The sequence below is a fragment of the Triturus cristatus genome, chromosome 6 (assembly GCF_964204655.1).
Source record: "Triturus cristatus chromosome 6, aTriCri1.1, whole genome shotgun sequence".
Lineage (NCBI taxonomy): Eukaryota > Metazoa > Chordata > Amphibia > Caudata > Salamandridae > Triturus > Triturus cristatus.
This window is the reverse complement of record NC_140589.1, coordinates 382915966-382936917: the sequence shown is the minus strand read 5'-3', so window position 1 is coordinate 382936917 and position 20952 is coordinate 382915966. Positions and strand designations below refer to the sequence as shown.

At 48.6% G+C, this 20952-nt stretch overlaps 1 protein-coding gene across 7 annotated transcripts in view; it reads right to left on the bottom strand.

Annotated features, from left to right (window-relative positions):
- The window catches only part of MYT1L (myelin transcription factor 1 like), a 1127044-nt gene that overhangs the window by 1071937 nt on the left and 34155 nt on the right, over positions 1–20952 (bottom strand). The window contains exon 1 of one of the 7 annotated variants that reach the window (XM_085610776.1): positions 17273–17361. The exons of 5 other annotated variants lie outside the window; for them this stretch is intronic. The gene's annotated coding sequence lies outside the window, so the exon portion shown is untranslated. Of the gene's footprint in view, positions 1–17170; positions 17362–20952 lie in introns of those variants that run through there. One more of the 7 variants, XM_085610777.1, reaches the window with a different exon arrangement.

The window sequence follows — 20952 nt, the reverse complement described above, 5'->3', positions numbered from 1 at the left end:
CGAAGCCCCGACATCGAGGCACCACGAACTAGCCAGGGGGTGCCGCAGGACCCATTCATCGCCCCCGGCGGAGGACAGTATCGATGGGACCCCCAACTGTCCTCCCCTCTCGAGGTGTGATTGCCCTGCAACTCCCATGGGCCTGGCGCCTCTCCTGCTGGGCGTCTGGCCACCTCCACCCGGCCACTCCGCCCCCTCGGGCGCATAGGTCCGGACATCAAAGGGCTCCAGACCTATATCTGGGGCGACCCCACCACAGCTCGGCAGTTGTATCCCGGAGTCGAGAGCCCTGCTGATTGAATCGCGGCTGACCCTACGGAGAAGAACTCTTGTCGGAACCATCACGAGCCCTGCTGACTGCGTCGCGGCTCCTTCTTGTGAACCCTTTCTGAACCACCTGGAACATCGGAGCCCTGCTGACGCCGTCGCGGCCCAACCTCGCTGAAACCTTCCTAGGAGCCCTGCTGACGACGTCGCGGCTCGAGCTGAGCAGAAACCATCTTGAGAGCCCTGCTGATTTGATCGCGGCTCTCCACGAACTGTACGCCAGAGCCCTGCTGACGCCGTCGCGGCTCGACCCATCCGAGATCCGGAGGTCCTCCAGCTTGAGGATAAGAACTGGGCCCCAGGTACCCTCGTACCGCATTCCTGCCAAAGACTGTCCCGCTACCCCGACCCTTCCAAAGAGACACTGAGACTTTTGGTGGATCCCTCGATCCCTTCGTGTAAATATTGACCTCGTAACCTGTTTATTGCTGATAAAGAATTGCTTGTCACAAGACAACCTCCTTGAGTCCTGTGTGGTGGTGTTACTGTGCTAGTACGTGATAGGAGAAGGATCTCTCAGGAGACTTCTCGGCAGCGCTCGGCTACTTCGTGCAGTGTGAGGGCCCCCCCTTGGTGGTCGTACCGACTCCTCGGGGTCCGCCTTCCAACATTTGGTGGCCAGCGACGGGATCCGAGCCGAACGCAGTACGTACCAGCCAGTACCCACTAGCTACCCATCCAAACGAACAGCATCATGAGCAGCCAGGAAAACAACGCGACAATGGAATTCCAGCCCGAACGGCTGGAAGAATATAAGCACAAAGAATTAAAACAGTTCTGCAAAGACAGAGGCATTGCAACCACCAGCCTAGGTACCAAAGAGGAGATGCAGAAAGCTCTGAGGGCATGGCTGGAGGCCGGGGCAGGCCCCTCCCAGGAAGAAGGGCCCTTGCCCCTGACTGAGACCACAGCAACCGCACGGACTCCGGCAACCGGAGGAAGAAAGAGCCTAGAAACCGGCCTCTCCGAAGAAGAAATACGAGAGCGGGAAAAGGTCCGGAGCCACGAGCTAGAGCTCGCCCGACTGCGGCTGGACGGCGAACTCCAGCTGGCAGAAAAGAAACTGGCCCTAGAGCAGCTGCGCCTTCAAGAAGAGATAGAGGAGAAGAGACGACACCGGGAGTTGGAGGAAAAAAAACTAACTCTTGAGCACGAGCGCAGTCTCAAGGAGCTCGAGATCAAGGCCAAGAACGGAGGGACCGACACCCCCAGTACTAGAGACACTCTACCGCCTTCCGAGGCCAAGGTACATATCCCGAAAGAGGTCGTCAAGGAGTATTACAAGAATGACGACATCCAACAATGGTTCAAGGCCTACGAGGTGGCCATGACCTCTCATCGGGTGCCCCGAAAAGACTGGGGCGCGGGCCTGTGGGGGCGGTTCCTGAGTGAGGGGCGGGACACGCTGCTCCAGCTACCGGAGGAGGTGATGACCTCCTACGATCACATGAAGGAGGCCCTGCTCACCCGCTACGGGCTAACAGCAGAAATGTACCGCCAGCGGTTCAGAGACTGCAAGAAACTCCCGGGTACCACATGGGTGGAATATGTGGACTTTTTCAGTCGGGCCCTAGAAGGGTGGATCAAAGGGAGCAAAGTAACCACCTACGGGCAGCTGGTCGACCTCATCGTGTGGGAACACCTCTCCAACAATTGCTTCGTGGAACTGAGACAGCACCTCCTCGACAGCAAAATGACCGACCCGCGAAAACTTGCCGTCGAGGCCGATCGATGGGTCAACTCCCGGGTCCCCCGGAACTCAATGGGGGAGTACCAGAGGAACCCCAACGGACCCCCCCGCCAGCGCGGTGGGGGGGGAGGGCCGAACAGGAACCGAGACCCTCCCGCCGGGGCCCCCAGGAGCCCCCCTCGAGGGCCACCGCAGCCACATCTCTCCCCGAGCCTAGCCCGAAGGGTGGGCCCGGCCCGACCCGGACCACGGCCACCAGTGACCTGCTACGGCTGCCAACAAACCGGACACTTTGCCAGCGATCCGGCCTGCCCCCTGAACCGAAGAAACGGGGCCGGCGGGCCCCCGCCCCGGCAGCTGACAGCCGCCGCCTTGGGGGAGGAGAAGAGGAAGAGGAGGCCCTCGACCGAGAGAACACTGAGTGGGAGCCGGCAGCCATGTCCCTGGTCTGCCTGGGTAGCCGAGAGATGGTACCCTGCACCCCCATCCCAACCAACACCCAGAAGTACCGGCAGCAGGTCACGGTCAATGGACAACGGGCCGAAGCCCTTCGTGACACAGGCGCCAGTATCACCGCTGTCCGCTGCCACCTGGTGACCCCTGAACAGATTCTACCGAATGTGCTGTGCCCCGTACGGACGGCCGACAACAGTGAAAGCCTATGCCAGATGGCCCTGGTCCCCTTCGAGTGGGGAGGGGTGACGGGCCTGCTGAAGGTGACAGTGCGCGACGACGCCCCGGTCGACTGCCTCCTGGGGAACGACTTGGAAAGTTCCCCCTGGGCTCAAGTAGAGCGACGAGAGCACCTCCGAATGTTGGGACTGGCTGATTGGGCCTGCGCCATCACCCGGTCCATGACCACCCAGGCCCCCCGCTCATCCTCGACCTCCGGGACCGCCCAACCCGAGGGGCTCACACCCCCTCCCACCAGCAGCGAGGAGGAGGCGGACACCGACCCTGGACCCAGCGAATCCTCCCCCGAAGAGATGGCTTCTCCGAGCGCCCTCCCAGAGCTGACACAATGGCGACACGAAGGGGGCCCCACCCGAGAGCAGTTCCAGCAAGAACAACAGTCCTGTCCCTCTCTCGAAGGGGTCCGACAACAGGCGACCGCGCAAGCCAACGGTGACCAGACCGGCACCCACTGGGTCTACTGGGCCGAGGGCCTGTTGTACAGTGAACAGAAAGTAGCAGAACTCGGGGCCAGCCGCGTGTTGGTGGTCCCCCTCCGCTTCCGGGAGTTCCTTCTCAACCTGGCCCATGATGTGCCCCTCGCCGGACACTTGGGCCAAGACAAAACGTACAGTCGCCTGGTGACCCACTTCTACTGGCCCCGGATGCGGAGAGATGTGGACAACCACTGCCGGTCCTGCCAGACCTGCCAAGCCAGCGGAAAGACGGGGGGTCGGGTCAAGGCCCCCCTCCAGCCCTTTCCAGCCGTCAGCACCCCGTTCGAACGGGTCGGAATCGATATTGTGGGACCCCTGGACCCCCAAACCGCCCTGGGCCACCGCTTCATCCTGGTCCTCGTGGACCACGCCACCAGGTACCCGGAGGCGGTCCCGCTAAGGACTATAACGGCCCCTGTGGTCGGCCGGGCCTTGATGGGGATCTTCTCCCGAGTGGGATTCCCCAGCGAAGTGGTGAGCGACCGCGGCACGAACTTTATCTCCAGGTACATGCGGTCCCTGTGGCAACAGTGCGGGGTCACATACAAGTTCACGACCCCCTATCACCCTCAGGGGAACGGACTGGTTGAGCGGTTCAACCGAACATTAAAAGGGATGATCCAGGGCCTGGAAGAACCCCTCAGGCGGAAATGGGATGTCCTGCTGCCCTGCCTCCTGTTTGCCTATCGGGAGGTCCCGCAGAAGTCCCTGGGGTTCAGCCCGTTTGAACTATTGTATGGACACCCGGTCCGCGGACCGCTCAGCCTGGTCAAGGAGGGCTGGGAGATGAAGCCCCGAGGCGCCCCTCCTGACGTCTACCGATACCTCCTGACCCTCCGAAACCAGACCCGCAGGTTCCGAGCCATGGCCGAAGCCAACCTCGAGGCCAGCCAGGAGGACATGAAGCGGTGGTACGATCGCAACACCTCTACTATAGAATTCGAGCCAGGTCAGAAAGTATGGGTCATGGCCCCGGTCGAACCCGGCGCCCTCCAGGACAAGTGGACCGGGCCCTTCAAGGTGGTGGAGAAGAAAAGTCCCGTCACCTACCTGGTCGATCTGGAGTCCCCCCGGAACCCCCTCCGGGTCCTACATGCTAACAGGCTAAAACCCCACTTCGCCCGGACCGAACTGAGCCTGCTGCTGGCGACTGACGAAGGGGGCGAGGACGATTCCGAGCCCTTGCCCGACCTCTTGCAATCCGACATTCACGATGGATCAATCGAAGGGGTCCAACTCGCCTCGTCCCTGACCCCGGAACAGCGCAACGACTGCCAGCAATTACTGCGGGACTACGCAGCCCTCTTCTCTCTCACCCCGGGGGTGACCCACTGGTGCGTCCACGACGTCGACACCGGGGAGAGCCCCCCCATACGACACAGAGCCTACCGGGTGCCTGACCGAGTGCGGGCCTGCATCCAGGCCGAAGTAGCGAAGATGCTGGCCCTGGGGGTCATCGAGCCTTCCGACAGCCCGTGGGCCAGCCCTGTCGTCCTGGTGCCCAAGGCCGCAGCTCCCGGTCACCCCCCAGAGTTGCGATTCTGCGTGGACTACCGAGCCCTGAATGCAGTAACCAAGACAGACGCACACCCGATACCCCGGGCCGACGAACTCATCGACCGCCTAGGGGCCGCTCGCTACTTGAGCACGCTGGACCTCACCGCCGGGTACTGGCAAATCCAGCTCACCCCCGGCGCCCAAGAAAGATCCGCCTTTTCGACCCCGGATGGGCATTACCACTTTCGGGTGATGCCCTTCGGAATGAAGAACGCCCCGGCCACCTTCCAAAGACTGGTGAACAAGGTGTTGGCCGGGCTTGAGGCCTTCAGCGCGGCCTACTTAGATGACATTGCCGTGTACAGCAACCACTGGGCCGAGCACCTCCTCCACCTGAAGGCCGTCCTGGCCGCCCTCCAGCGGGCCGGACTCACGATCAAGGCCAGCAAATGTCAAATCGGCCACGGATCCGTGACCTACCTGGGCCATCAAGTGGGGAGCGGGCAGGTGGCCCCCCTCCAAGCAAAGATAGATGCCATCCAGACCTGGGAACCCCCCACTACCCAGACCGCTGTCCGGGCCTTCCTGGGCCTCACCGGATACTACCGGCGGTTTATCCGGGACTATGGGAGCATTGTTGGCCCGCTCACAGAGTTAACGTCCAAAAAGCAGCCCAAGAAGGTGCACTGGACACCCCGCTGCCAAACAGCCTTCGACACCCTAAAGACAGCCATGTGTACTGCTCCGGTGCTGCAGGCCCCGGACTACCAGAAGGAGTTCGTGGTACAGACGGACGCCTCTGAGTATGGGATCGGGGCCGTCCTATCCCAAGCCGACGAAAAGGGGCTCGACCGACCAGTGGCCTTCATCAGCCGACGACTACTGCCCCGAGAGCAACGCTGGAGCACTATTGAGCGTGAGGCCTTCGCTGTGGTGTGGGCCCTCAAGAAGCTCCGGCCCTACCTCTTTGGCACCCACTTCCGGGTCCAGACCGACCACCGGCCCTTGCAATGGTTAATGCAAATGCGGGGCGAGAACCCCAAGCTGCTGCGGTGGTCCATCTCGCTACAAGGGATGGACTTTGACGTCGAACACCGGCCCGGCAATGACCACGCCAACGCCGACGGCCTGTCCCGCTTCTTCCGCCTTGACGAGGAGAATCCCCAAGGAGATGGGTGACTCTCCATGCCTTCGGCTGGGGGGGACGCCTGTTGGACCCGGCCGCGTGGCGTGGTCCTTAACCCCCTGGATTGTGCCCGTTCCCCACCCCGGCCTTCACGGGCCACCCGTCTGAACTGCACCAAGGCCCTTCACCCGGAGCTGCACGCGGTCGCATACTCCTCGTGGCTCCGCCATCTTGTTGGCATCCACGTCACACCGTGCACCCCCGCTCAACCCGGCCTCGACCCCAGCGAAGCCCCGACATCGAGGCACCACGAACTAGCCAGGGGGTGCCGCAGGACCCATTCATCGCCCCCGGCGGAGGACAGTATCGATGGGACCCCCAACTGTCCTCCCCTCTCGAGGTGTGATTGCCCTGCAACTCCCATGGGCCTGGCGCCTCTCCTGCTGGGCGTCTGGCCACCTCCACCCGGCCACTCCGCCCCCTCGGGCGCATAGGTCCGGACATCAAAGGGCTCCAGACCTATATCTGGGGCGACCCCACCACAGCTCGGCAGTTGTATCCCGGAGTCGAGAGCCCTGCTGATTGAATCGCGGCTGACCCTACGGAGAAGAACTCTTGTCGGAACCATCACGAGCCCTGCTGACTGCGTCGCGGCTCCTTCTTGTGAACCCTTTCTGAACCACCTGGAACATCGGAGCCCTGCTGACGCCGTCGCGGCCCAACCTCGCTGAAACCTTCCTAGGAGCCCTGCTGACGACGTCGCGGCTCGAGCTGAGCAGAAACCATATTGAGAGCCCTGCTGATTTGATCGCGGCTCTCCACGAACTGTACGCCAGAGCCCTGCTGACGCCGTCGCGGCTCGACCCATCCGAGATCCGGAGGTCCTCCAGCTTGAGGATAAGAACTGGGCCCCAGGTACCCTCGTACCGCATTCCTGCCAAAGACTGTCCCGCTACCCCGACCCTTCCAAAGAGACACTGAGACTTTTGGTGGATCCCTCGATCCCTTCGTGTAAATATTGACCTCGTAACCTTTTTATTGCTGATAAAGAATTGCTTGTCACAAGACAACCTCCTTGAGTCCTGTGTGGTGGTGTTACTGTGCTAGTACGTGATAGGAGAAGGATCTCTCAGGAGACTTCTCGGCAGCGCTCGGCTACTTCGTGCAGTGTGAGGGCCCCCCCTTGGTGGTCGTACCGACTCCTCGGGGTCCGCCTTCCAACAGCAATTCATTGTGGTTCATTCTCCCCCCGTTGATAAAAGATTTTTGAAATGTAACTTAGTTTTTGCTTTTGATTCCCTGATCTCAGTCCTGGTCACTTCCCCTACTTGTAGTGGGAGGGGCACTTTTAGTCATATTGATTTTATCCTATTTTAGGAGAATCTGAGGGATTGGGCACTGGACTGATTCTCCTCTTAGTGACCATAGGCTCTTAGCTCTATCAGTTCATGTTTCTATTTTTACTGAGATGCACATTAAGTTACCCCCCTCCCATTATTGTTTTATAAGAATAAAAGATATTTACCGTCTGGAAGCTGAATGAGCCTCTGCTTCATCTCTCCATTTTTTGATTTGAACTACATTTCATCAACACTTGATTGAATTAATCACCAAGTGGACTGTGAGCAAAATGGGTAATGAAGTTCCCTACACTGTCCACCAGCCCACAAGCATTGGTTGGAGAAAACTGGCACAGCCTCATGTTAAAATACCCCAGGAGTACCACCACATTGCTGCCTTGTATGTCTCTAATGCAGTTATCAATGTTCCTATGCAATGGCTTGGCCAATTCCGCCTTGGTTAGATCAAATACATTACTGTAGATGTTTATCAGTAACATTTGCATCATTAGACACTGTAATGAAATGAGCTGGTAGAGTGCAGAACCAAGACTCAAGCATGTAACCTGGGCAGGGAATGTGAGGGAAATAAAGATGATAAGACCTCACTTGGCCATGCCCATAGCACCTGGGATTGCTGGTGTAAAATAAGCAACATAACTGTCAATGGATACAAGGTCAGTTAACCATGTCTGTTGCAGACAAATGACTGTATAGCGTTTGATGAATTTACACCTGTCTTGGTTGCCCCCATTACTCAACAGGCCCTCCACATTTCATGAGGCTATCATTAGTGATTTGGCTGAGGTATTACCACTATCCGCTCTGAAGATAAATCTATCACTGATGGCATAAAGGTACATTGAGCATGCACTAGGTTTACCAACCCATTCCCATCCTCTAAATTATTAGGGCCAGAAGTGTAGGCACTGGCGGGGAGTCAGTTCAGCTGGTCCAATTGCAAGATGAGGTCAACCTATTTGAAGTGGGAACAAAATATTAAAAGGTTGTGGGAGCAGGTCTCAGTCTAGCTGGTAGACTATAGAAGTAGCTTAACAGAAGTGCTCCTAAGGTAGAATAGGTGGGCCCGGTGAAGTAAGGCCTGGTCAAAATATCTTTGGCCACCCTTCTATCTTTAAAGCTTATGACACTACAATCATTATTATCAAACTTTGGGGTGTTTCTCACCCATGAAAACTGCAGACTAAATTGATCTGGCTGTGGAATTGCTCAGGGCCACCCAATCTGCCATTGGCCCAGGGTGCCACTTTGTTAACCAGTTGGTCATGGTCCTCGCATGTCACCTCTCAGAGAAGGGACATTTTCAAAATCATGACAAAAGGGGTTGCCTGGGGGGGAATGATAGAGGTAGCGTGGGGTGTTTAGGAGACGGGGACACCCAGATCTGTTGCTCCCTGGGCCATGAGTCCTTTTTTGTCACCGGGCCCCACCCCCCTCTGCCAGGGTGCCTTACAAGCCAGGCCCATTCTCATCATGTTTAATTCTGCCCTCGCTAGACCAATCACCCCCATTTGAGTGTGCAATGGATGTGCGGAGAATAGGACTGGATAGGTGGGGCAATGATAGTGGCACCGCCCACAGGGCTCGGTAGCAAAAACCCTGCAGGGCGATGCTCCACAAGGATACCACTCAGATTTATCAGCACTTCCTCAGCCTTCTCTAAGTGGGCCAGAACAGCCCTGATGCATGCGTGAAGTTGGTTACCACATCCTTGCATATTTCCTCCGTCAAATATGTCGGGTTTAGTGTCTCTGATCTTGCTGATAGTGTGGGTGTTGAAGCTGAGATTATGGCCAGGGCCTGGGCTAGACAGAGCCATTGAAGGCCCAGGTCATTGTCTCTTGGATTTGGCACCCCTCTCTACTCTCTTCCTTTTCCCCCCTTGACTTTTTTGTTTCGCCCATCCCACCCTCACTGGCATGAATTTGAATCCTGTCAGAGCAAGTTCAACTATTGCAGTGAGGCCAGGATCAGTTGGTCCAGTAGGGATATCCAAAACACTAGGGCTCTCAACTTACTGCAGTGAATAGGCGCCTGCAGTGACCGTAGTGGACTCAGGGACAATCCACATAACCTTGGGTTCCAGTTCAAATGAGAATGACAGGAAGTAACGCCATTCTACAAGTTTGATTTCCTTACTGATTACTTGCACAGCCTGCCGTAAAAAGCCATCGCAGGTGGTGCCAGAGGGGTTTTAAGGGAGTAGCTCTGGGTTTCCCAATAGCGGAAAGGGCAAGAATGGTATAGTAACCGGCAAATAGGGGCTTAAACACAGTAGATCACAATAAGACGCCCAAATAGAAGTGGAAGAGCACAGTACCCTTTGAAGGCTGAAGAAAGGGGGTTGGCCCAGCCCAGCCACTTACTGGTGATGACGGGCCCCTGTTCTTTGCTCGGGCATGCACCAGGCACAACCAGCACACATCCTGTGCTGTGAGAGTGCCTGCAGGAATTCAAAAGGAATTCAAACAGTGAAGGGTAGACTCCCTGCTACTGGTACCACTAGCAGAGCTGGGCCTTGTCGTCAGTCCCCCCGCCCCACTCCCCCCGCCTTCTGCCTGTGATGTCCCACACTGCGTGAGCGCTTACAGGAATTTAAAATGCCTCCTAGCACCAAAACAGCAAGGGGCCACCACCCTGCCACTGGTGACGCTAGCAGAGCTGGGCACTGTTGTCCTTGACACCCATATTCTGCTTGTGATGTTCCCAATCATCTACTCACTTTTGGAAGCCAGGTAGTTAGTCAAATGAAAAGCCTGCACTCCTTTGAGAACATCAAATGTGTAGGGTGAGACAGCTGTTAAAGACAATACGATACACAAGAATTCACTGTGTGCCTGAAACTATTTTAATGGAATATAAAATGCTAATCTAGCTTCTACAAATTTATTATAGAAAAATGACAACCTGAATTATCAGTTTTAATAACAACCTTGCCTGTTAAAAAATGTTTACATAGATACTTGTCTAAAATTTACATGTAAAAAATAGCAAATTTTATATTGTATTATGGGGCAATGTACATAGCCAGTAGGTCTATGCATAAAGTTTGACTTGGTGGTACGCAACATTGATTCAAAGAAATGTGCATGCAACTGGGTTGCCCTGCACTGTGGTGGAACTGTATTTACGCTCTTTCCACTCCCAAGAAGCAGTGGCATAGCTAGGGGTCAGCATGAGTTTTGGTGCCCCCGGCCTCCCATCCAATCTTACCTGTGGGCGTTGGGCGTCAAATACCAGCACCCCCCTGTTCTTACATTTGAACGTATATATGTGGTGCCATGCAAAGGTATACATGCAAGTGCTAAGGAGTATGTGCAAAGGGCCAATTCCCCTCTTAGTATTAGATGCCAGTTAACGTGTACAAGAGATATATATTATTTTGTTATCACTGGTTGTTCTGGAATAAATGCTCCTGAGTTCAGTGTATGTTTCTTCAACACAGATCCTGAGCATTTATTTTCATGCAACTCCATTTGACTACTGTAAATTTAGAGTGCTAATAAACTTCACTTGGAAAACTTAAAATGTTATCAATAAAGTCAATATTTGTCCGCATACGCCAAACTAGGACAAACAAAATGTAGCATTGCTATTTCAAGATTGTCTATGCGCTGCTTGGTGGTCTTACACACTCTTCAAAATGAACATGCGCATCTAGCTGATATTTCAATTATTCAGCTTTGCTATCATCCTCAGAACTTTTTTCATTTTTCAACACCTCACCACTTCGCACCATTTTTTATAACAGAAGCCCACTCTTTAGGTCGAGCTTACCAGACAGCGCAAGCGGTCTAGTTGCAAAAGACCTATTGCGTGCTTACCGAGAACATATGGAGCTTATAACCCTGACATGCTTACTATTGGTTGGCTTTACTGCTACTCTCATTTGCTTGCTTCTTATGTAATGGATTTCCTTGACCCAGCTTGTCTACCTCATGTTGGGTGCTCTCCTGAAGCATAACCTCTTGACCATCTCTCTGATTGTCTGACTTCTATTCTTTCCCTGTTCTCCTTTAGGGAACTACTTTTTTTCTATTTGTTTAAACGCTCCATGAGAGCTCCATGTGTGTTCTGGCTCTTTCCCTCTTGTGCTTGTATGAAACAATTATTCACCCACCACATACATTCCATGTTGCTGTCTCCCTCGTGTTGCAAGCTCTCTCTCATGTGCTTCTACCCGACCAAACTCTCTGCCTCACATGCACTACATGTTGCTTTGTCACTCAGTTGCTTCTCCCCATTAACCTATGTACCTCTTCATTGTGTGTTGTTTTTCTCCTCAAAACACAAACATCCGACCAATCCTCCATTCCGACCAATTGTTTCTGGGTGCAGTTCCATCTTTGATCCCTTGGGGAGGTATCTAGATCACTTTTTGCAAACATTTGTATAAAGCTGGTGCACTTATACAAAAGACACAACAGATTTTCTAAACAAACTTCAAATTATTCAACCTTTTGTTCAAGCCAACTGGATACTTTGTACAATTGATGTTACCGCTCTTTACACATCAATAGCACATTCTGAAGGATTGGAAGCAACAGAATGGGCACTATTGAAGATGGAAGTAACAGAAAAAGACAACATGTTTCTGCTGAAACTTTTTTTTTTCTGTCTACACAACAGTTATTTTAAATGGAAAGATGATTTCTTTGGACAACTAACTGGAACATCCATGGGCTTTTCGGGTGCGCCGACCTACGCCAATATCTTTATGTCAAAATTCGAACACGATTTCATATTGACAAACAATCATTGGCCTTGCACAATACTGTAGGTATATTGATCATACATTTCTACATTTATAATCTGGACTCAACGACAGAAGGATTTGGAATATCTGATATAAGAACTCAATACTAGAAATCCTAGAATCCAGTTCACCCATACTATCAGCACACAACAGGTCAATTTTCTGGATGTCCTAGTCATTAAAAATTCCATCGGTACCAGATTAACAACTGAGATTTATACAAAGCCCACTGACAGGAACAGCACCTTACATTACTCAAGTTTCCACCCAAGAAGTCTTATCTCCAGTTTACCTTTTTCACAATTCCTTCGGATAAAACGCTTTTGTTCAGAACCAGATACAGCAGTGACAAAGATTAACAAGTACAAACAGCGATTTGAACTAAGAGGATACCCCCAGGATATTCTGCAGAAAAGTACATCCAGGCTACTAGATAAGGATCGAGCATCTCTACTACTCAAAACTTCCTGTACTAAACAAGACACGCCCACCTTTGTGTCAAAATATTCCACATGTTCCAACCAAATTAAGAGGATCCTCAACAATAGATGGGAACTTCTTCAGAATGAGTCAGACTTCAAAGGTATTTTCAACAAAAACAAACCACATTTTCCTACACCAGGGGAAAGAATCTTCAAGAATTAATGAAAGCACCTGAGACACCTACGACAAACACAAATTTCAAAGGCACTGCTAAGTGTGTAAATTGCACACATTGCAACAACATAATAGTAGGTGATATATTAACACATCCTGTTTCAGGTAAAAACATCAAACTGAGACACACCTCAGATTGCAACACCATCAACATAATTTACAGTCTAAAATGCCTATGCTGGAAAGCATACATAGGGAAAACAGAACGCAAATTTAAATTAAGATTAACATAGCATAAAAGTACGATTCGTACTGGCAATAAAGCTTCTAGTGTAGCAGTCCATTGGCAGGAAGCCAAGCATACTATCACTCAACTAAGAGCATAAATTGTTGAGGTTGTAACCAAGATTGAAGGAGTTGATAATAACAAAAAATTGTTGCAACGTGAGGTATTTTGGATTGATTATTTGCAAACCTTATCTCCAAAAGGCTTGAATGATAAATTAGAAATGAGTTGTTTTCTTTAACTATGCACTGGCTACTCCATATCACAATTGGGAATATTTTGAAATGATGAAGTACACTAAAGAGTTCATACAGTCTGTGATCACTTACTCTTTCCACGTTTCTCTTATGGCACACTGGAGTTGGAGGTATTCTCATCTATTTTTTCACACATTTTCCACAGCATATTCTTTTTTTCATTCTTTTCACCAGGTTTTTTAGCCCATAGGGATAATACACTAGCCATTGATTGCAAGATCTTTCATTACCATACACATGTCCACTATCTCATGTCAAAGCGTCTAATTCAGTTTGAGCTTGTATAGACCATACACATTATATTATATCTGTCTGTTAATACAGCATCGGTTTTCAGAGCAAAACAGTCTGCTAGAAAATGTGCCTCTTTTACGGTTACCTTTTTTGTGGAACAACACTTAGATACTGATGTGTTGTATATGCGGGCAGCTGTGCTCCGCTTTATCACCAGTCAACAGTTCCAGAAAGTTTTAAAAGTATTTCAAGTACTGGTATCCTGTAATGATTACCCAGATTACTGGACCACAAAGACTTCATTTGTTATCCACATTATGATTACTTAATATCATATAGATTTATAATCCTCTACAATTATTGCTCTAGATTCATCTGATTTCAGTTCCACCTTTTTTACATTCTTATTCACAAATAAAACTTTTTGGGTACATATATTAGTGAGGTTTCTTAGACGACAATTATGAGTCTTTCGTTTAGTTCTGCACTTCAGGCCGCATAACCGCTTTCGATTTCTACTGGTTCCTGACGTCTCTTGACTTCACCCACGTCACCATTGAATTCAGCCGCTACGCGAACATAGCCGTTTCAACAAGGTTGACGGGACACGTGCTACACGCCGTTCCTTCAGATAAGGTAATAACAGTTTGGTCATTTTGCTCAGTCACCACATACGCACGATAAAACTTGTTAATTAGATCTACATAATTGATGGTTTCCCTTTTACTTCAGGTCCAAGAGATGTACTAAACATATAAAGAACAGTGTTAATACAGAACCGCGCAGTTTGTTAGTCTCGGTAAAAAAAAATATTATTCCTTCTCAAACACTGAAATGGGCATGGAGGAATGACACACTCCTCATGCTTTCCATTTACTTTTGAAGCATAAGGCGCCTACACCATCATAGAATACTTGTTTGAACATTTCATTTGGGGTGAGTGTTCAATATCTGTTTATTCACATTTGGCTATTTTTCTATTTTAGATATATAACAAGTACTTTTCAGGGCATTCATTAAGGTGGTCTTTCATTTATTACAGAACATCATCACAATGTAAATTGTGGTGCACTAAACGTTACGCGCTTGAATACTTAACTTCTATGAAGTGTGTAGCATCTTTTTATGCACATTTTTATGATTATGAGATTACACACTCATCACGTATTCCAATCATGACGTAAACTGTGGTTCCTCTAGGAACACGACGTAGTGTGAGATAAATTGGCACGTGGAAGGTAGGATTTCATTTCGGATATCTGTCTACCTTTATAAGACCCCAGAATAACACTATCGCTCTCTAGTGGATTCTAGGTTTCTACACAGGGCGCACCCCAATCTCTCTCCACACAGTCTTACTATTTCGTTTTCACACAACACACTTTATCTTCATCCCACAAGGTGTTTCCACTATTACTATATCGTGCATGTCTGGTGGACTTTGACTTTAGACTTTTTTAATCAATATTAGCCGACATTTATTTTTACTATTGTAACAATAGAGACTAGGTATTCTCTTTTGTTGGACATTGGGACTCTCCTCTACTACAAAAAATTAGTGACAAACCGACCTGAATGTAAAATTTAACAAATCTTTTTGTTTACAGAACTGTCCCCTGAGGAAGGGACCCGGAGTCCCGAAATGCATTGGGCTTTGTGACAGCAACTTGACAATTTGTTAATGCTATGTCAACTAAAATTGTTTTTTTACATATAGACATTTGTAATGCACAAAACAAAAAAAATGTTGTTGGTTATTTTGTTAACATAATGTTGTGATAATACATATCAAAAAACATGTATTGAATTAAGTTACGCGAATCACTGTTAAATAACAATTCTTTAACAAGATGAATGTGTACATTTGTTTATAATTGATTGCATTAATTTGAAAACTGTTTTGAAAAAGAATAAGGTACAGAACAATTGTTCTATAGGAACAGTGCTCACTGCATCCAGGTTCTCATCCTGTTAGACCACAAGTTTACGTACGCATGTGATGTCAACGCATTGCAGCAGTGAAGCACCCTTTGTTTAACTTTAAAATAAATAGAAAAACACATTAATTTGGAGTGCTCCCCTAACTCCCAGATTGCTTTGCTTTTCTCCTCCCCACCTAGTCCCTATGGTCCCCCTCCCGCCTGCTCTTCCTGCACCTTTTTATCTTTTTAAGGGTGGGCAGGGATCAATTTGCTGTCAGCCTCTCAACCTCAATAAAAGCGCTTTGGCACTACTTCTTTTTTTTGTCATGATCTATCTCAGAACAGTATATAACATAAAATGGCGCCTGCGACGTTTTGTAGGCGAGCATACGTAATTCCGCATGCACACCTACAAAGTGACATGCCTGCTGCGCCTCCATCTTTGTGCCTTTTTTGACTTCTTTCTTTTTTCTTTTTTTCTTTCGACTGTGCTGCATAGCCTGCACAGCATCTTGCAGATGCTGTACGGCATTGCCAAAAGGCATGGGCAAACCTACAGGCCTCAAAAGCCAGACTTATTGCTTTGCCAGGGCTTGTTTCAGGACAGCATCACCAAGGATGGAGGACCTTCTTGAAAAAGTAGGGAGCCTTTATCATTCAAAGGTGAGTTTAACAATTGATGCAATATCATTGCAATGTATCATTAACATTTAATGAAACTGCCATTTTCCAAAAGCCTCAGAGATATATATGACATGGCACCTTATCTGTGTTCTTCTAAACTGAATCACCAGCATGTATAACTGGTTCTTTGTGAACAGCCATTGCTGTGTGCAAGTGTGTCTAGCATGAAAAAGTCTGGGGCAGCAAAGGATAGGAGAGACAAGACTTTTTTCATAAAAAATGGCTGCACAACTCTACTGATTTGCATGCATTTAGAGAAGCTGTCTTTTCTGAAACATATATGCGTACATGTCCTAAATGTGTATTTCCACTTTGAAACTCCTTAATAGAAAAATGTGTTCGATTTACACGTGTATGCCATAAAAGGGTCACTCTTTCAATAAAACATACAAGTATCTGCATGCAGAGTGTGCATTCAATCTGTTCTCTTGCAAAAGGTAAAAATAAAACATACAGATACAAAGTAGCATTAACCCTTGAAATTCATCACAGCGCATTTGCCTTTCAACAACGAAAACACACAACTAATTAAGGGTAATCAAACGTTTTCAGTCCTGCTAACTTAAGCTGTGTTTACAATTCAAAAAGTGGGCTCTACAAAAATATCAAAAATCCCCTTTCACAAGAAGGAAAATGTCAGTGCTGGTTGCAGGTGTCTTTTTGGACCAATAGTATTCTTGCAAAAGCAGTAAAACAAGCCTTGTCGTTCAAGTGTAAAAATAATATAGGTATCCACAAAAGGATATAAGTACAGAGCATCTTTCTCTATTCTGTATTCCCTCTCTCATGTTAAGATACATGCATATAAATGTACACAACATTGCACGTTCATTACCTGTATAACATACTACATGCCCTACAGCCACAAACTGGTTTCTCATTTTCATCATCTTCGCATCTTTTATTCAAAATGTGCCTTAGTCGCCTAATGAAAATTCCGCACTAATTAATTATCGCATTTAGGTTTGTAAATACACCTGGTGCAGAGTGGGCATTTAATGTCCTTCTGCTCGAATTACCGCTGCAATAACTGCTAAAATGTACAACTTTAGAAAACAATTTCCACAAGTCACGTGACCACAGTTGGAGATATCAGAGCTTTGAGACAAAGGTTAGGGTGATGCAAATCATCGCCTAAGATAATGCTTTAGCAAGAGTTTAATGTGAAAAGCAATTGAACAATATATGCACCATTCGCTAAAGATGCAACCATATTGAAGAAAAGTATAGCTCGGCCATGTAATTGACCACTCAGACCACTGACCTGCATCTGCTCGTGTGTCATGAACGGCCCAAGGCTGAAGTTGGTTCAAGCGTGTGGCAGGAGTATGAAGCACAAATAATTCTGAGGAAATGTCATGCTCACCTGGAAGCCGGATCCGCGTTACAAAACTGAAGGAATACAAAAAAGCTCGTGGTCCAAGCCGATTGCACAATCACGGGGTCCAATGTCGCCCCTCCAACTAGGCCAAGGCGTGTTGACAGGCCGTCATCTGAGCCCCAGTCACCCCCCTCTCCCACACAGACTCACCCAGAAAATTGACAGCCCCGCTCCACGGCAGCAGAACTCTTCCCCGGCTTTTGAACGCCCACCATTCCTTTCCGGCTCATCCAATCAACTTTTCCCCTTACATCTCCTGCTGCCTCTGCTCCCGCGGCTCGGAGACAGGATCCCTTCTCATCTGTATGCTAATTATTGTGCCACATGGACGCCAGCAGTAACGCTCTCAGACAGGAAACCAAGGGGCTTGGAGTCGGAGCTGGAGATTAATAAGTTGACACCACTAAATGACGAGGAGAGGCGGGCATGTGAAAAGCTGCCGCCGACGGAGCGACGGCAGCCCCGATCGGAGAGCAGCAGCAGACAGGCAGGCGAGAGGCTGGAGGAGGCTTAGCCGTGTACTGTGTGCATCACCGCCAGCTCCTTGGAGACCACATCACTGCTGCAGAACAGCATCAGGAGCAGACTGCTGACTTACCCTGGCTCGGTCTGGCATCCTCGCAGCAGCAGCACGCTGAGCACCCGCGCCCTCGGTTCTTGATGTGTGGATTCCTGTCTCCGCCGGTCGGGCTTGATAAGGGCTTGGCACCTCCGGCGCTGGTTCTAACACATGATTCGCGACATGCGTGTGGTGTAGACTTCTTCCGGGATGCATGCGTCTTGCGTTTGCGCCCACAGGCCCTGAATCTGGGGAGATGGCTGTGAGCTTGTGAAGAGCTGTGTTTAATGAAGCAGGTGGGCACTGCGAATGATGCACGCAAACAATTAACGCTACCTTGTATTTGAACATAAAGCCCGTATACCTGAAATATTGAAATCAGGATTAGCAGAAGTATACCAGATTTACAGCAGCTGGCATCTAGGCCGACAGGTTTGTATGGCTCTTACATAATTCTCCAAACATCAATAAGCACATTCACGCAAGTCACGCTTATTCACGAGTATAAAGACAGAGCAACACACATAAGACATCCAGGTACACACAAAGCAACACATCAGCAAATACCCTGCACACAGAGCCCAAATTACCAAGAAGGACCAACACCCACATACTACCACACCACACATGAACAGACCGGGCAGTCACCCATAATACAGAAAATGTAGTCACTTATACTCCCTGACAGACACAGATGTGCAGAAGTATATCAATGTGCATAGACCAACACACATTCAAATAGTGCTCATACATACACACAGTTTAACAGAACCCATGTGCAGAGCGCATACATGCAAGATTACATGGATGGTCATCCACTGTTGTACAATCACTAAATAAACACGACCAGCACAAGTGAAATTGACCCCTAAGATGACATCACTGGATTGACACTTTGGTCCATCCTTTCCCATTTATCAGGGATCTATTTCCAATTGCAGAGGTAGGGTAAGTGAAGGAGCTGACGCTATAGAAGGTAAACATTGCCCTTAGAGCCCTGCATCCTCATTGCTGCTGATGCAATTTTCAAGATCCCTAGGGCAGAAGTGAACAAGTGAAGAGGAGGGAGTACAAAGGAGGATGTCAAAGGTAGTAGCTGCCATCTCTGGCTGACTCTAAATGACATCCATGTGGCCAGAGCTATGGGCGAACATCCAGGTAGGGGGTTGCATGTCATAAGAGCTACTATGTGATGCGTGGCAAATATTATTATGGAGAGAAGATTACTAGGTGATGGTGGCATATCTCTGCAATCACTGAAGATTAATACGTGGTAGGCAGGCAGTTAGCCAAGCACTGATGGGTATTAGTAAATGACTGTCACAATGCTGGGTACTGCATTTTCACTACAAAAATGTCAATGTAGAGACACCTCTACTCTACAATTGATAAGAGTAGAAGTGAGGCTTAAACATAACAATGCCATATCCTGTAACAGAAAGGGTGATGGGTGTATATGTTAATCTCTCATCTAGAGCGATTTAAAAAAGAGGGAATAAATAGGCCTCGGGCAGACCCTTGTGCTAACAACAGTACTAGGAAGCCAAAGGTAAAACTGGCGTCTATGAAGAACTCTCGTGTCAAGAATAGGCAGGGAATTGTACAACTAGATAAGGCTAGAAGATCAGCTGTCTCGTTGTAAATTTCTTTAATTGATTTCTCCTTTCTCCTGGTCTTTTGAACAGTTTTATTAAACTCCTTCAGAACTAAATAAATGAATTAGGAGTCAAGGAGCAAAAGGACAGATAGACAACCAGTCGAATAATTAATTGTTACTCTGAAGATTCATTTTTAATTTTCACCTACATTGCCAAGCCCCTGCAGAAGAAATCACTAGTGAGCAGAAGAAAGTATCAAGATCTCAACGTCCATTATGTTCTGTGTAGACCATATTATCATCACTTTAAAACCATTGGGTTAGTGACACTTGTTTAGTATTCATTTCCGCACATTTGTACACATTTTTGCCTTCTGTCTGTAGTGCAACGTCCAGTAGTTTGCTGGTAAACCGCACCACCCATTATTCTGTGTATCTTTCCCCCCCTTGGTTAGGTGTTACTTTAGAGCTCTGTTTAAAATTGTGTCTCAATTTTAAGTGCAGCTTGTTTTTGTTTAACAGAAACTAGTTTGTGATCGTCCTGGTGTGCTATTGTTGACCACCAATTTGAGTCACTCAGTAGTCTAGTTGTCCACAGTTCACAATGTGCACAGCTGCTGTTAGCTATTTAAGAACCACTCAGTCATGGCCATGAACCTGAATTGTAGACCAGCCTGTGTTTTCATTACTTTAACACCACTGGATTCATGACTTTTGTTTGGTAATTAATTTCTAGACATTTCCTTCCCTGTGTATGATCTATCAAACAGAATTATTGCACTTTGTCTCTAGTGCGATGGCCCATTTTGTTTGGAAAATGGTTCCACCCACCAATCTGTGTACCTTGTATAAGGGTTACTTTAGACTTCTGTTTTGAATTGTGCCCCAAGAACAGTTGCACTATGTTTTTCACTGAAACAATTTTGTGAGAATCCTGATGTGCCATTATTTACCATCATCTTGGGTCGGTCAACAGTCTAGTTGAACAGAATTCACGATGTGCAGGTCTTCAGTCGGCTATTTAAACACTCCTTCATCACAGCAACACTGTGGACACTCGCAGTGGGAATGCCAGCACATACTCATCACCACCCGTCCTTGCATGGATGACATCAGCTGTCAGACATGATTCCCACATGTCATGAAAGGTGAGATCAAATTTAGAACTTACACCTTAGAGTTCTTACTGTCTTTATTTCCTACCTCAGTAGCAATTTCTCCAGCCATTATTGCAACTTTTGGGGTTAGTATCCCCTACCACTTAATTCCCTTGCGACGTGTGTCCTCTAATATATTTATAGTGCCTCGCTCAATCCCTCACATTAATGCCCAAGGATTTGAAAAGCATGTGCAACAACTAAAGATAGTCACCAAATTACTAACCTTATCGGCCTGCATCTACTTGGCCTGCTGTTTGCAATAGAAACTTTCTCACTGAGAAAAGTGGTTCTTTCTTGGATGCGCTGGTTCTTCCTCATTTTCATATTCTTAGAAATGATAGATCGAACA